The sequence below is a fragment of the Gorilla gorilla genome, chromosome 7, assembly GCF_029281585.2.
Source record: "Gorilla gorilla gorilla isolate KB3781 chromosome 7, NHGRI_mGorGor1-v2.1_pri, whole genome shotgun sequence".
Taxonomy (NCBI): Eukaryota; Metazoa; Chordata; class Mammalia; order Primates; family Hominidae; genus Gorilla; species Gorilla gorilla.
The window spans coordinates 56,690,264-56,703,394 of NC_073231.2; the positions used below are offsets into that span (position 1 = coordinate 56,690,264).

Genomic DNA, 13,131 nt, shown 5'->3' on the forward strand with positions numbered 1-13,131 from the left:
GGGTGGCTAGTCATGGATTTATAGTTCCGGATTTATGTTATATGGAATAATCTGCACATCTCTGGCTTGTGATCAAGAAACCTCCTAATCTTTGATGCCTATGACTGGCAGTTTTTACCTTTGCAAATTCTTTGGTATGCAACCAATGCTGCCTGATACACATGGTGACTAAATATTTATCAAACATTCAGACACTTACTCAGCGGATTAATTATTAAACAAGCTTTCACTGAACTATCTTTCTTTTTGCTACAGTGAATTCTCTGTTGCTCAGTTGACATATGTTCTGAGGAAGCAGGGAAATAGCCAACTCAGCAAATTTTATTAATTTCAAGGTTATGCATTTAAGTGTGTGAAGGCAAGATACACATGAAAGCCCATGTCACTAATTTGGCATGCTTAAAAGAGTGTTTCAAAATATAGGTGAACCTCATCATGGCTTTGACTTATTTACTATTTAACATATTTAATTTTTTAAAAGTAAATCATTAGTAATGCATTAACTGACAAGAAAAAATCTTCTAACAGATAAAATAATTATTTTTTCTATAAAACATTATTACATGATATTCTCCTGTACATTATTTTATTTTCCCTATTAAACCCAACACAGTTTTTGTATTTCCATTTTATAGATAAAGAAGATGAGGTTCTAAGTGGCCAAACAAGCACTGGAACCTGTATTCTGCTTTATGCAGCATAAAATAGCTACGTTATTAACAAAAAAGTTAAATAGAGTTGATACTTAGATAAATCAGATTTTATTTTAGCAATATTTTTTATTATTCTCTGTACTTAAACTAAAATTATACTACAGACAATTCCTCTCATTTCTGATAGACTCTGCCAAAAATAAGTTACTGTTTTCTTAAACCAGATAAGAAGAAATTGGAGGAAGGAGTGAGTACTTCAGATTCATCTAAAGCAGCTCTACTATGACATCACAATAGTCAGAAGCAGGATGGGCAGGTCTCCATTGATCAAGTGATCATATAGTAAACACCAGAATCAGTCATCCCAAAACTGGTAACTGTAGAGAGAATTGTAGAAATAAGACAGTAGGGGTGGGGGCAAAAAGGAAACCAATTTCTGTCACTATTGAACTGTGGGAGATTATTAAGCAATAAGAATCTGTTTTGTGTCTTTAACATAGAATTTGCACTCCTCTGAAGAATATCAGTTCTTTTACAGATTTTGACATCTGCCTTCAGTTAAATCTAGGTAACTTTATATCTCTCTGATAAGAAGAATAGATCTCAGGCTGCCACATATCATGCATCCAGCATTTTTATATTCAAATCCAATAATGGGGTCATCAGGTATTTTCCCTTACATAACCTCAACAAATCACTACAATTAACTTCTAAATGCCAACTCTCTTGCCTTTTCTTTAATATTCATAATCTACCTTTTTTGACAGTCTGCTTAGTCTTGTAAAATAAAACTAAACAATATTCTCCAAATCACGTAAACAAATAATATGGAAATAAGGCACTTTAACATGCTTCCAAATTATTTTTTGGGAAAAAAATATTTAAAATCACACTATTTTCTATACATGTGATAATTAATGTCTATTCTAAATAGGTCAAGATATTAGTATTATATTACTGACCAGTCATTAATTATTAATGTATTGTTTCAAACAAATAATAATAATACAAGTTACAACATTATCAGCAGATGTGTTCATGTTGTAAAACAGGAATGGTATATTTAATTAGTTGTAAGTAATACAAATGCTTGACATAAACTCTTGAGACTTCAGATGTGGAGATGTTTTGTGAGAAGCTTTGAAATCCACTGGCATACGCCATTCTTTCATTCAAGACAAATATGCGGGAGAATCAGCAGGAGTCCATTCTGGCTTCTAGAGAGTGCCCTGGAGCGGTCCACAGGAAGGTGCTGGAAAAGGCAGCCACAAATAGTCCAGGTACACGATTATTTCAGCCTGAAATGCAGCAGAATAATCAGACTAGTGTTAAAGTATTGCTACAGTGTACATGACCTGGAAACTGTTTTATGAAGGTTGCAGAGACATCCTAGACCTCCTTTGATAATTATAAAGGAAAGATCCTTTCTCTAGAAAATAAGGAGAAGATTCAAATACAAGGCATAATTTATTTAGTCTTAGAGATATAAATGACATTCCTAATAAGTACTTAGATGAATTGTTAAGTAACTGACATTTTACCCCAGAACATTTAAGTTCTTTATAGAAAAATAAAAGTTCAAATTCTATGGATTTTCCTAGTATTTCCAACTCTGTATTGGAAAATCAAATGCCATTTAAAAAATCAGCAGTTAACCCCCAATAGAATTGCCCTCCAAGTAAACTGAAAGAAGAGGGGACAAAAGGATTTGTTGTGTTAGCAATATACAAGGACTGACTTTCAGATCCATGCTAAAGGTCAGGTGTAATATTCAAAAACAAATGAAAAGGCAGCCATTCTATTGGACTCAGAAGATTCCAGCAAACGTTGGGCACCCATGGGCATTGGCTCCAAACATGTTTATTGTGATCACACCCCAGATGATGCTGCAAGCACTATTAAGGACCCTATTCACCACCATCCTTCTTGCATTATGTATGCAGTTATTGTTTTGCATTATGCACTATCTAGAATGATACAAAAACATTTTGCTAAAAAATACACCACTGGTTTTATGCTTAGCACCAGGATTACAAAATGTGATGTCATGAATTATTCATATCATTCGATTTAATGTAATCATTTTCTCCCCAGTGCTAAGCCTCTGTGAATGGTGTCCTATGCAGCCACTGTTTTGAAGAACTTAATACTAGGGGGAGAAACACCTGGCTTTAACTGACAGTGAATTAGGCTCATTGTCACTTTAGAAAAAAATTGCAATTTAATCTTTGATCTTCTGTACATCTTAATTCCAAGATATATTTATCAGCACTACAGAATAAACCAACCTTAGGAATTTATAGAATTATTGACCTCGACATTTAGACATAGACATATATAAAAGTACACACTTACATTTGAAATTTGAACTATAGAATGGAATTCATCTTTGTTACATTCAAAGCAATAGTGGGACATATTTCTAATGTGTTTGCTCTAATAGCAAATAGATTTTGATACACATTTATAATTTATTTAGATCAAATCTTTCAAAGTATTGACCTTAGGACAAAGCATGTTGAGAAAGATAAATATATCAATGCAACTTAGCCTACAGATTAAAGTAATTTATCTTCAAGGCAGCCCCAAAATATCAAAACCAAGAGAATAGAGAGCTTCCAAAAGTTTTTAACTCTACAGAGAAAGGACAAACATCAGTTCCAAATTAGTAGAAGCAACTTTTAAAAATCAGAATCTCCTTATGATAGCCTATGCTTGATTTTTAATCTATGTTTTAAAATGGTGAAGCTATACTAAAATGTTTTCATTACTCTTAAATTAGAAGCTATACTAAAATGTTTTCATTACTCTTAAATTAGAAAATTGTTCATTTGGGGGCTGAATATAAGACCTTATTAGTATGACAAGAACAAAGAGTCAGTGAACCTGATTCCTAAGCCAAGTCCCTTTCACTGTCTTGAGCCTTTAAAAAGATAATGATATCACCTTCCCAGTCACACTTAGGATGTTGTAGGAAGACGTAGATGACATACTGGGAGGTAAAACTTCAAAAACTCTGATGTGATCCCCAAATATGGGGAATTATCATTTAAAACCACAATTATCTATAGTCCATACATATCTATAATGGACAGAAGTATGAGAATGAATAAGCAAAGATACTTATGTACATCAATAATAAAGTAAGAAAGGTAAAAAAATTCATGTAATAAGAAAAAATAACAACCCAGAAATTTAAGAATTAAGTAGTAGCCAAATCTAATTGGAATAACTCACCTATATAAAAAACAAGAGGAAGAAACCTTTATACATAGGTCTGGAAAATATCACAACTGTGTTCCCAGAACAATGTTTATCTCCACAGCATCCAACCTAGTGTCATGCACACAGTTGGGACTCAGCCACTGTTGCCTGATTGATAATGAAGACAGTCACTGTGGTCAACCCAACAGTAATTGAACGTTCATTTTTAATAAGGTCAGTGTAAAATCTGTCTACTGCACCCCTGTGATAACAAATGCATAGAAAGCTTAAAACTCCATCTTTAACAAATAATAACAAATTGATGATGTCCACCAATTTCCAAAACAGCAATGAGGTATTTTAATGGGAGGGGGTATGGAGCAAGGAAGGCAGGGTGGTAGATGGAAAATACTCCTTAAGCTAATGGTTTGTCCAATTTACTTCTAAAATGCACCCTTTTCTACTTAATAGCCTTAGGTAAAGAAAGTTCCTCTTTCCCCTAAATAAAAATTATTAGGCATTTTGTCTATTAATCTTAGTAGCATGCTTCAACCAGAGTCTCATTAACATTGTGAACTGGGCCAGAAGACACTGTGTCGCGTTATGAGAGCTGATGTCCTTTCATTTCAAGAGCACCTTGACCTTCTCCAGCAGTGGCATCATGTTCTCCTATCAGGGTTCTTACTACTTCCCAATGCGGCTGCCTGGTCTCCCTAGAGCCCAAGAGCCATCAGCACAGGGTGGTCCCTGAGGTGACCTGCACAGGAAGCCCCTGGGTTGGGTTTTAATGTGCTCACTCACACACTCACTCACTCACAATTTTAAAAAATTATCATGTATTCAAATCCAAATAAAAAAAAGTTTGTGCTCAAAAAAAAATCTGGAGAACTGAGAACCAGAGCCAGTGCTTTAAGTCTCTTGGTGAAGCTACAGCCTAATTACTGCCTGCTGTGTGGCGCAGTTAAACACAATCAGTCAGAAAGCCTTAAAGATACAATATCCCTTTTCACAAACTGTCTGCTTGTCAATTCCAAGTCACCCCCCTGCTTTAAATCAACCAACCACAGAGCTGTTATGAACAGCAACTGATTTTCCATGCAGTGCTGCAAAACAAAATCACACCGTATCCTATTTTTAATGGCCACAGTTTTTCAACTGCATAACAAGAGTTAGCTGGCACTGCTGAGCTGAACGGTATCAAAAAAATGGGTTCAAGTAGAAAGAGCTTGGAACCCTTGAAGTGAACAAGTACAGACCCAATTACAAGTGCATTGTGGTGCTCAGTACCAATTACATCCAAATAACAGTGGAGCAAATTTCCCCTTAATAGTTATATTGTAGACATCAACTTCTTTTATTTTCATTCCTGCAGGATACAGCTTGATATTGAAAAGAAAAAAAAACTGAATCATAAATATTATTTTATTAACACACAGTCTATTTATGCAGAAAGGCTCTTCTTTGATGTCAATGTAGGAGCTTGGTAGCCTGGTCACCAGAGAGGGGTGTTCTGCTTCTTTAGAAAGAATCCGTGGTTTGTCAGAAATTTCACTTGGGAAAATCATATTTTCTTACTTGTGTATTGCTCGATAGAAGCGATCTTTTCTCAAACAATATGCTTTTTAATTATTTGAGACTTAGGGACATAAACAGGCAGTTTGATGTTTGTTTGTTTGTTTGTTTTTATAAAGAAATCTTAGCCCTATCTCCAAACTAATGAGTAAAATTAGTCAGTCAATGAAATGAGGAAGCTGCCACTTGGGACTCCAGGGGTTGACATTTGACAGGTTTCTTAAGAGCTAGAAGAAGAAAGAAAGAAACAGGTAAACAAATGAGACTGAATGGGAGTGGAGGTGATAGGAAAGAAGGCATGCACAGCAAAGTAATCCTCAAAACCTTGGAGCTACGACATGGGTAAAGAACAGGCTAGGAGGCCAGACTAAACAAAACAGAACCAAGAAAATGCAGCCAATGAATATGGATTGTGTTTTGCTGACTAACATAGAGTCAGAGAAACAAGGGCCTGGCAAAGTCAGCCTGTGTAATCCTGGACCACGCATTATCCCAGTGGCTGCCCTCACTCTGCTGGAATGATCTGCCTCCAATGGCCAGCTTTCATTTGTTCCTTGGGTATTGGCTTCATTTTTAATTTCTTCTAAACCCATATGAGAAAACTAGTAGTTACAAAATGCCACATCTTCCGGAGGCTGACCAATCAGGCTGGAGAAATGTTGCAAGGAAAACAAGTTATTTCCAGGGCATTGTCAACATGTTGCCAAGGATGAGAGCACAATCTGAGCAAATAGATCTTTATCTGTCCCTATCTTCCCCCATTTTCTCTTTATTTGGCACCATGAGGTGAAGCACATGGTCCAGTATTTTCCCCCAGCTTTGATCCTTTGCTTTTTCCTTTTTTCCAACTCAGTGTGAGCTTCATCTTGAAACATAAAACAAAATATGTTATTTAGGTAGAAGATAAAATTCAAGTTTTATTTCAAATGAAAAATAAATGGGAGATGCCACTGATTAAAAGTAAACATTAGAAACTACTAACTTATCTAACCCTCTCATTTTAGAGATGAGGAAACTGAAGCCTGAGAACAACATGAATTCTACAATACATTTACTGTCAGAAGGCAGCAGTGTCAACGGCCACGACGACACCTGGAACTGATTCCAAGACTTGTGGTCGCCGTGGGAATGCTATTTATTGTACATAGTGACTCACAAATCTGGGTTATGTGAACTATAAAAAGCCTGACTCAGAACTCCAGAGAGTAAGGAGCTAATACTTTTTGAAATATAGGCCATAGACTGTGATATAACGATGTTTGTAGAGTTATTTCTCAAGGCAGCATTATTCAAAGCAGCATTCGACATAGTCATACATCCATTAATGAATATGTGTCATGACATTAACCAAAATAGCTTCGGATAACAATTAGCATACGTACTTCTGGGCATATTTGGTGAGAGAGAAGGAAATAGAGGTAGGACTGAGGTTGGAGGTGTGGGAAGGGGGAGGGACTCTAGCAAAGAAAGAAGGGTGGGCGCTGTGGAGGGCCAGTGAGGGAGGGGAGCTGAGGCCAGGATCCCCCAGCAGCCCAGGTCTGAGTCGTGGGGAGAGGACTGGAGGATCTGGGAGAAGGACCATGAAGCTTTCTTCTGCCCCAGCTCAACTTCGAAGTCACCCCAAAATGTTAAGTTTCCCTTCAGGTCCTGCATTTGAATGATTTTAGTTCTTCCTCCCTTACTCCAAATTTCCCCAACATTTATCAATAGCTGACATTCCGTCAGATACTGAGAATTAAGATGACCTAAAACGCAAAGGCTTGGAAAAGACAATGGTCCCTTAGTGGAAATAAAAAATAGAACAAATCCATCAAATGGAAAAGACTGAGGTGTGATCATTTCCTGTTTTGACTAAGGAGAGAATCTGAAAACAGGATATCAGCTACTTCATCTAGTGGAGAAGAAGGAATAAGGTTTTAAAAAGAGGGACATGAAGACACAGAATGAAACCTTCAATAGCATCACCACTCACAGTGGGGCCGTGGAAGGAGCTAAGCACCAAGTGTATCATACTCTGCAGCCAGGAAAGGGAGTTTTACCCTTAAATGATTTATGAAGATTCTGTGGGGGTGCTTTGTAGATGTTATTGGGAGTTTTATTGTTTGCTACTTCTGTTGTTTTTAACATCGCTAGCTTCCTGTAAATAATTTTTCCCCCCAGGGGATTCTATCCCTGTAACTATATTGACTTAATTCTGGAGCACCAGTGCAATTAAAAGACAGTTCTAATTAATAGGCAATAGAATGGTTGTATGTAAAAGATTTCAGCAGTTTATGCTTGGTGCACTAAACAAATCTGAACAAAGTCACAAAAGGCATCAGAGCTCCATTAGAATTTATCAGCTGAGATGCTTGGAATATTTTTCACACTGGGTAGTCACATCACTCCCTGCAGTTGAGATTGGACTGAAAGAAAAAAAGGTCGACATATTTTTCTGTACCGGTGGCAGCAAAATGGCTTCTCATTTCAACTGAGAAGTACCAACCACCAGAGCAAAAGCACCTTTACAGCAGGAATTCTACTTCTGACCCACCAAGGAAAAACACGATATAATCACTGTCTCTAATTTTCCAGCCAGCAGCCAGACTAACTGGGTCTGACTGTAGGATTTGGGGTCAGACCGCCTGGGTTCCCACCCTGCCTCTGGCCACGAAGAATAAGTAGAATCCTGGACAGATAAACTGAATCTCTCCGCTTTCATGTCCTCATCTGCAAAATGGGATAGTAACAGTGCCTTCCTCCTAGGACTGTGGTAAAGATTGCATGAATAACTCACGTAATGCATTCAGAATGCTGTTTAGCAGCACAGACAGCACTCTATGAATTTTGTGCTACGATTATTATCCAGGTCCATCATTAGACACTGTGATGGGGTGTAAAGAAACTGTATGATTAAGCACATTCCATACTTCATATCATGATCCAATCTAATAATGCACAGTCGGGGATGGAGAGGAAGAGGTTCTGAACTCTGAACTTTCAAATAAATGAAGTTCTGCCATGAAACGCTGTACAAACCATGACAATTCCAAGTACTCTTCTATTAATGCCAATGATTTCCAAGCACTTGAACAAAAGAGGATCGTTGGTTATCCACATAGGCTAAAGGTGTAAATCTTTCACATTGTATTGTATTATCACTTATGTACTTCTTGAAAACCATTTTATTGAGGTATGATTGACATACAAAAAGCTGTTCATATTTAACCTATACAACTCAGGGATTTTGGAGATGAGTATATACCCGTGAAACTATCACTACTATCTATGCCATAAACCTATCATCTCCAAAACTTCCTTTATTATAATTATTTTTATGATAACAGTACTTAACATAAGATCTACCCTCTTAGCAAATTTTTCAGTATACTATCCAGTATTGTTAAGTACAGGCACTATGCTGTAGATCTCCAGGATTTATTCATCTTGTATAACTTTAAAAAATAACATCCTTGATAGTCTTACTCCTACGTGCAGTCTTTCTATAAACTTGCAATAAAAATATTATTAAGAAACTTAAACATTTATTTCCCTACCTATCCCAGGACATCTTAGAAAAGCAACACATTTATTGAGAGTTTTTGGTCTTTGCATGAGTCTAAGAGTAAGAAAGTATGAATTAAGGTGGTCAAGACATGCTGAGGGTCATTTTGCTAATCTTGTCGGCTTCCCAGGTTCTGAAATCCCTGCCTGTGTTTGGAGAATCCTCCCCTTATTTGGCACAGTGTGCCATTCTCGCAGTCAACAGCATTGGCATGAGTCCTAGTCATACCCAGATCTTGAATAGGAAAAATTGGATAGCTGCTCTGCAGCATCCAGGCAGCAGCAGCTACGACTCTAGGCAAAGCTACAAGTTCCAAGCTCCAAGTTTTGTGGTGTAGGAAGTAAAGCTATGGAACCCAGTGTCCAGTGGCGGTGGTCGCTCCACCAGAATCCCTCTTGAAACTCCATTTGGGGCTCCTTTCCTGATCAAGTAAGCTCTGAGCCTAGTTCTCTGGCCCTGGAAGAGAGGCTGTAACCTACCCAGTATCTTTTTAACAACTTTTTTTTCTCCATGTATCAGTCCCAGTGAGTTTCTGCTACTTACAGCTAAGGACTCATTGATACAGTGGCCAAATGGGATCTATTTCAAGCCAGACATTCATTCTCAAAGCCTCGGCAACATTCCCTGGTCATTTCCTGATCAGGGCACATCTGGAAATTGCATTAATCTCTGAGTGCCAGGTTTTGGACAAAATATTGTCAAGCTAGAACTTGATTCCAATGGGGCAAAGCTAGAATAACAGTACTGGAAACAGTACTGATAAGGGAGGTACTGAGAATATTTCTCTAGAGCATTGTTTCCAGGCTGAAATAAAAGAGTAACTGCAAACCTCACTTTCTTCTGATCATACAACATAATCTTCAAAAGATCATCTCCCTGGAGTGAATGTCCTCAGGGATTTCAGCATGGAGTAGCAAGTTAAGTTAGATTACATCTAAGAACCTTCTCATTCTGAAAGGCTATGTGTGCTTTGGAAGACCTAAGTTGCAAATCACCATCTACTCCCCAGTAGAAATTACATTTAATCATCAGTATTACTATCTGCTATAAAGAAGGAAGAATATTTGACAATACAGGTAAATTTTCATGTCCATTTACCTATTTTTCTTAGTTTTTCAAAGTTATGGGTGGACTATAATACATTGAACATCCAGTAGGAACTCAATCAATACTGTGCTGAATTGAACTGAATCGTGTCCACAGCTCCATTCAGGCAAGGCCATCTTTTCCAATTTCTCAGTTTATCACCCTCACTGGTTCCCTGACTCTCTGTTCACTCTCTTCCTGACCCTAAGTTCACTGGCACCGCTTTAATCACTCAGTCTTCTTGGTCTATCCCCTGCAGACAAGCTCGTTTCAGCTTCCTCCTGACCCTGGATCACCAGCTTTCTTTGCCAACTTTGTTTTCTTCCCTTTCAATTCATCTAGTCCAGTGACCCAGCAGTCTCCTACAGCTGCCCAAGTACCTTTCTTAGGGTAAAGGCTTAGGGACTATTTGTTGAATAAATTAATAATTTACTATCTTATAATGATTTTAACACCCATTAGCTTAAAGCAATTATCATCTTTTGGATATTTTCTATATTTTAATGAACGTAATTTTAAACTCTCCTTGATAAGGGAAAATTTATTAGTTTAAGAGCTTTCAAACATTACATTTGTACTGTTTAATTCTGAGTCAAAGAACGTGCTTAGAAGTCAGGCTTAAAAAGCTGTCTGGGGTAAACATTCTATAAACTTTCAAAATGATAGCGCATTTTTCAATGCCATTGCCTATAAATTTATCATATTCCTAAAATTATGTGATATAATGGTGATAACTAGTATTGCTGCAGACAAAGCTTCTTTTTATAATATAAAATAAATGTAGAGCTCTGCCCCCTTCCTTTAATCAAACCAAGGCCACTTTGACCTTTTAAAAAGATATTGATGTTAAAAGATCAAATATGGGGTTTTCCCAACTTCATTTGAAGACTGGAAGTACTAGTAAGGTGACGTGTAAGTCTTTCACTTTAAACATTCCATCACAACATTTGGGAAAATAATCGTAGTTTCATTTTACTCACAACTGCCCAACTGTTTGATAAGATACAAAGAGCTGGGTTCATCAAAGTGATGATAGCAGGTGGTCTTTCAAAATTTTAACCACTAAAAATGCATTTCTATTAATTTTTATCTTCCTCCAAATATTAATGAATAGTTCCAGTGATAATTAGCAATTTTCCCTAATTACAGAAAATTGGCACTTCACAAATAACAAACTCTGATATTATCTAGTATTGTGCCAGTTTTCCTATTAATTCGGAAATTCAGCAATTATCACCAGAACCATGTAGGTTAAAGTATGTCAGATTCTGGATAAACGACCTAAAATACCCAGCCATATGAGTTTTGATGTCAGGTAAATTTCAATATTGACATTTGAAGAAAAAAATATATTAGTGACCAACCCTTGCTATTGAAGCACTGTGGGAAAGCTTTCCAAGTTTATTTCAGCCTAGCCCCTGCAGATGACATCAGGTGCAAAACCTGGATCGTTTGTCTCATTGTCAATTTGAAGAAAACAATAAAAAAGTTTAGAAAATTTCTCAAATTCGAAAGCAGCATATATAAAAGTGCTATATGATATCTTAAGTGTACATTGATTTAATTTTCTTCTAAATCCAACAAAATTTAGGAAGACAAAAATCCTTCAGTATCTTTGTCAGTTGAGAAATAATAACACTTCATGTACTTATCAATTACTGACATGCAAACATTTTTGCTGAATGTAAACCCATCTATATATAAACTCTGTGTTCTTGAGGTGCAGCTCGACGTTAAGAAGTCAGGAGGTGGAGAAATGCACTATTTCTTTGTTAATTTTGGAGTAGTTTAATGCCGACCAATCAGAAGCCTATAATTAACTCTGGACAACACTAGGAATCTTAAGATCAATATTATTTTTTCATTTTAATTGTCATGTAACTCTCAGCACAATGTCACATAGTTTTATTTGGAATGAATCTTCACAAGTTCAACAGTTGAAGGCAAATTCATGATTAGGCCTCTCAGCTTTCAGAAGGCTTTGCTGAACTCAACAGTTCTGAGACCAAAATTTGGACTGATTTTGCGTGCCACCAGAGTAACTGGCTTTTAAAAATGTATACAATTCAGTACAATAAATCAATTTACCAGAAGTTGAATCAATTTGACAGATTTCTTAATTAAATTGACATGTAGTATGTGTGTCACCCCTCATCCCAAAAGGAAAGATGAGTTCAGGTGACAAGGGAGCTAAAATTTCTATTAAAATGATAAATAAAACTAGTTTCCAATAAGACCATTCAGAAACTAAGAACAGATTAAAAGTCAAACTATGACTACATTGAAAAATATCACAATTTATTGCCTATTTTCGTGGAGAAAAGACAAGAGAAGAAATGGACTTACATTCTAATAAAATAAATTTAAATCACACCAAAACCAAATCTTCCAATCCTTGAGAGTTAGGTAATAATGAAATGCATTAGACAGAGTGAGATAGTAGAAAATGTTTTTTTTTTTTCTCCTGGTATTATTTCCTATCCATCAGAATTTAGAAATGAGGGGGATTAGTTTTTGTATCATTCCCCTACGAAAAAAGAAACATTATAATGGTTCTCGATTTTCCTCTGAAACAAGTCCAATCCTATAGCATTGATGCCACCTAACCCATTCGAACGTCCCTCCCTATACCCCTCCACTCTTTCTCTGCCACAGACACTGCATCTATTCCTATCCACTGCAGCTTTAGCTTAGATGGCCCTTTCTTCTTTTCTCTATTTATGCAAATCTCATCATGTTTTAGTAACTCTACCTACTAACATTATATAGAATATATCATATAAACCAATGCTTCTTCCTCCAGTTAGACAGTGCAGTTGAACATATTTCCTCTATCTGACTCCTATCAGTATTTATATTTCCATTTAAAATCCCACCTCTCTCTTGAAACTTTTTCTAAAAACTTAAGCAACAATGACCTCTCCTCCCTGACAGTCTCATAATACCATGCATATTGTAGCATATACTCGACATACAAATTTCATGTTAGAATTTTATTATTTCACTAACTAGTACCATCTTCTAGTTATTTTGAGTACATGAGACTTGTCACCCTAATAGGAGTACAGTGTC

General features: G+C 36.5%; 2 long non-coding RNA genes across 6 annotated transcripts in view; one reads left to right on the forward strand and one right to left on the reverse strand.

The window, feature by feature from the left end:
• Positions 1-740: 740 nt before the first annotated feature.
• On the forward strand, positions 741-6,625 carry LOC109027982 (uncharacterized). Of its 4 annotated transcripts, XR_008667683.2 has the most exons (5): positions 741-1,026; positions 1,154-1,221; positions 1,831-1,933; positions 3,979-4,091; positions 6,434-6,625. It is a non-coding gene; the product is annotated as an uncharacterized lncRNA (long non-coding RNA). The 4 variants fall into 4 exon arrangements; XR_010134872.1 differs by lacking the exon at positions 3,979-4,091; XR_008667684.2 differs by lacking the exon at positions 741-1,026 and having other exon boundaries at positions 1,093-1,221; positions 1,762-1,933.
• The window catches only part of LOC129524039 (uncharacterized), a 42,236-nt gene continuing 30,944 nt past the window's right edge, over positions 1,840-13,131 (reverse strand). For both annotated transcript variants that reach the window (XR_008667685.2, XR_008667686.2), the window contains one exon: positions 1,840-1,951. This is a non-coding gene — a long non-coding RNA (uncharacterized lncRNA). The remainder of the gene's footprint in view (positions 1,952-13,131) is intronic.